Raw genomic sequence first — 4,570 nt, forward strand, 5'->3', positions numbered from 1 at the left:
TTGACTTTTGAAGAGGAAAAGTTCATTCGAAGAGCATGTCCAATGTGTATGAAGCAAACTGTTTGTTAAGCTAACAAGTGTTGTCATTGGAAATATTATTCTGTTGTAGCAATGAAACAATAGATATTTAATTTGAATCAGAGGTAAAGGTTATAATAATAGTAATAATAATATATTTTTCAGAAAAACAATGCTGTACATATAATACTTGCATAATATATTTACTATAATATAATGTAATAACTTTCCCTTTTTAGTGTCAGTGTGTTGAAACGTATGTTTAAAATACGAAGAATTTTGACCAAGTGAGCCGTGCAGACACGTCTTTCGAATAAGTGGTGCCATCCATTGATGTCAGTGGTCCAAAAACCGTGGACTGCTTGAATTATTGTGGCTTTTTATAGCAGAAATTTTACTGCTAAATAAAGATTAAACCTTTCCCAATTTATTTTTCAGTGTACCGAACACACGCGTTTAATAGTCGCTTTTATGACAGTAACGTAGCATACAAGGTGCTTATTTATGTAACTATGTAATCATCAACGCATTCGTACGTATTTTTCTTTATATACGTGCAGGAAACTTTATGTAGCTATATGAAAAAATGCAATTTATTGAGAAAAGAAATTAAAGGAAGACTGTGAGAAGAAATGAATTGTAACTTAACCTACAATGCTTTTTCTTTTTTAACTTTAAGCTCAATATAAAGATGAGGAAATATTTGTTCATTGCCTTTGTAAATATACAATATATATTACATATACTTTCTTAAGAAATAGAATAAAAAGTATATAATTAACTTTAAATTTGAATTAATTTGTTGTTTATCATCATAAATTTTCAGAAATATATTATAATCACAATGTTAATAATTTTTATTTTAATATTCATAATAATTTTTTACTTTGATTAAATATAATGTTCTGTCTAAATCAGATTTTATTTATATTGATATATAGTTTTGACAGACAGTGTATTTGATACAGAACAATGTTATTATTTTTCCCTCTCAGAACGTATTTAAAAATTTCCCATGTACGTATATCACTGTTTGTGAGACGTATCAAGTTAAATGGTGATAAAACGGCCTGAACAGTTGTGTGGGCTCGCCGTTCGTGCCCCCGAATGATAACTTCTTATCATATCCGACTCTCTTTGCGTACACATACAGTTACACGGTCACATATTCTCTCAGTTGCCGGAACCTAAGCTCTGATGCCATCTTCGAACGTCCTAAGCAATATCACGTTAAAATGCGAACAGCTAATATATTAATATGTCTTTCTGTTCTAGAAACAATTAATACGATTAACGTCCAACAAAAATTATAAAAATTCAAGAATTCTTTAAAAAAAGAAATCAAAATATTTATGAATTTTCTTCCTATAAATTTTGATTCGAGCATACTGAAGGGAGAGTAACACTGCAGAATTTAAGAGTAATTATAAATTAAACCTATTTACGCCGAGCGAGATTCTGAATGAGCTATTTACAAACGCGAATTCTGTGATTGTTTTATTTAATCACATTTTGAATCACTTAAAATGTATTCCATCTTTGTGCAGTTTTAAATCAAGAATTACGAAACGTAATGGAATGAAAATAAAGCTGATAGAATAAAATAGAAGTATCAAGCATCGCGTTAACGAGCAATTAATATTTATTTATTTACGTTATACGTACTCGAAAAACTGTCGGCCACAATTGACGAGTACACAATTTTCTTTCAAATAGTTGTGTTATTTATTCAACATATCTCATCGCTTAAGTTATTACATGAAGGTTTCCGAATAAAGTATAAGGACATGTAAAATGGTATGACGTAAATAAAATTAACTTACTCATTCTAAATTTAGCAAAATAGAAAATAGTTGAACCAGATGTAAAGTCAAGTATCCTGTTGAAATGAGCCACCATGAACGCAACACTAAAACACACCAATTAGAAAAATTCAAAGAGGTTTTCGAATAAAATAAATAGGCATGCAATAGAGTATCTACAATTTTACATGACTAAAATTCACCTATTCAGTTTAAATTTTAAATACATCAACATACAGAATAACTTAATCTGATACAAAGTGAATTATGTTACACAGAATGGAGCATCATGAACACAACACTGAAAAATAACAATTAGAAACATTGCAAAGAGTTCTCCGAATAAAACTGATAATCTGATATAAAGTCGAGTGTTCTATTAAAATTTACTATCATGAACATAATACTGAAATGCAACAATTGGGAACATTACAAAAGGGTTTTCGAATAAAATAAATAAGCACGTAAAACATTACGAGATAAATAGCATTCACTTGTTCAGTTTAAATGTTAAATACATCGAAATAGAAGACATCTTAATCGGATATAAAATGAACTGCGCTAAGCGGAATGGAGCATCGTGAACGTTGTAGTGAAACACGAGGTTCCGTGTCAGCGAAGTCTACGGTATTAAAGATAAGTACCATGCAAGCTACTCCGGTCATGGTTGGTTAAGGTCCTTCGAAAATGGGTGAACAGGACACGACTCGTAGCACCTCGGAGTCACGTGGGAAATATACAGAAGGATAGATCGCGTAAGATTCTCCACGCCCCCTATTTCCTTTCGATGTTATCTTTATCGTGACGAGTAATCCTGTGGAAGAGGAGAAAAAATCAATATGCTGTTGGGCAACCTTCATTGAATGGTTAATGCGTTGAATGATTCCATTTAAGTATACCGAGTTGTTAATTAATAGCGAACAATTAAGCATTTTGTTGTGCATCCAATTCAAGATGAATGATTTGTTTAATTGAGACGCATTCACCTCTTCGCCACCGTTTCAAAGTGTACACTCCGGTCTCGATTACGTGAGCACCATTTATCAGAGCATCGTTCCAACCATCGCTTCATTATGCAAACAATACGGTTTTCCGATTCCGAAAGATTTTACGATATAAGATGTAACTTCCGGAAAAACATAATGTTGAGTGAAACAGACAAAATAAGGAACAATGATACAGTTTAATGGTAATTGCTCGGTATTGTTCTGAGTTTGTTGTTGCGTAAATATACATGGTTATATGGTAAGATTCAGATGATTCAATTTTACTTGAAATTGTTGTATTAAATAAATTATTTGGCCAGCAGAACAGTAACAAAGTGAAGTATCTAACTGTCTGTCAGTATTTCAGTATATAAATATCTAATGGATATTTAGTTTTGCACAGAAATTTTATTATTTATATAATAAATATATTATTATATATAAATTAATAATATATATTAATAATATATTACTTAGAAAAATAATTTATAGAGATAACATGATCATATATTCAATATGACAATCAAAAGATTATCGTGTGCATATTATTTCAACATTCAATATTCTCTTAAATATTTAAATATCCTAACAATTTGTCTAACTCTATAAAAACGTTATAATATATAACAAAACTATTAACGGACTATAAAGTACACATTACGGAAGTAACCTTGATTCAGTATATAATTCTAAACATTACACTAAATAACACAATTGTTGTTACAGTTTCCAGGTAAAAGTACACTAACATCTTATAAGAGTAGCATTTTGTTGAATAATTATTCAGACACAGTAGCAAATGACTAAAGCAAGCAAACTTTAAAAGCAAATTGGAAAATTAAAAGGAAGTTCGAATATGAAAAAAAGAATAAGTATAACGTTGAAAATTACCCGGCTCCTTTTTTCTTCCTTTAGCCTGCCTCTAAGGCAGAGATCCATTTTCCGCATTTGCCGCGATGCATAAAGTGACGTTGAAATTGCGCTCGTAAATGTGCACACCGGCGTTGTTCTCGTTCGTTGTTACATGCCTGCATAAACGTGGGCAGGTATCTCGGCACTTTAATGAGTTTCGAAGAGTACGAGGCGATACAGAAGAGGTGGAAGATTACCAGGATACGTACTTCGTCTCTATTCTTTAATTTTATGTTTATCAACTATTGTATTCGGCCACATGCCAAAAGTAATCGCGTGTACGATCTCCGTCTTCATTGTTATCATTTCCTATAACGTATCGGATTTCATTTAGATTTATTCAGACACGCAGAAGTATCGTTCCGAACAATAACCGGAGTTACTGCAGTAAAAACCGATATTTTTTAACCTTTAACCATAGACGTGGATTTTACCATTAGAGTATCAACGTTGACGTGGGTGACGCTGAAAATTTCTGCAAATAACACGGTTACCAAAAAATTAAAATGTTCACTATACCTTGTAAACGTTTTAGCACATTGATATAAATAGTAAAATTTTTATAGACATTTTCCGTAAGCTAAACATTTTTCGGTAAAATTGCATGACAGTTCTCAACAGAATTTTAGCAATCACGAATGGTACTCAAAGGGTTAACATTTAACGTGACTGATCGAGGTTTTCGAAATTGGTTAAAACTTGTGCATTTCCTTTTGTCCATTTAACGCCTTGCCTTATAACAACGTGTCAGGCTCGTGGTAAAGATTCTGAATAGAATTTAATAAGCATAAATATTACATAGTTCTTTTGAGTTCAGGTCAAATATTATTCTTCGGTTATTAACTATCACAC

General features: G+C 31.5%; 1 long non-coding RNA gene across 1 annotated transcript; it reads right to left on the reverse strand.

The window, feature by feature from the left end:
• Nucleotides 1–1,746: 1,746 nt before the first annotated feature.
• LOC143175046 (uncharacterized) lies at nucleotides 1,747–3,823 on the reverse strand. The gene is made up of 3 exons (XR_012999651.1): nucleotides 3,698–3,823; nucleotides 2,465–2,634; nucleotides 1,747–1,927 (listed from the first exon to the last, which is right to left on the reverse strand). It is a non-coding gene; the product is annotated as an uncharacterized LOC143175046 (long non-coding RNA).
• Nucleotides 3,824–4,570: the final 747 nt, after the last annotated feature.

This window comes from Nomia melanderi, chromosome 1 (genome assembly GCF_051020985.1).
Source record: "Nomia melanderi isolate GNS246 chromosome 1, iyNomMela1, whole genome shotgun sequence".
Lineage (NCBI taxonomy): Eukaryota > Metazoa > Arthropoda > Insecta > Hymenoptera > Halictidae > Nomia > Nomia melanderi.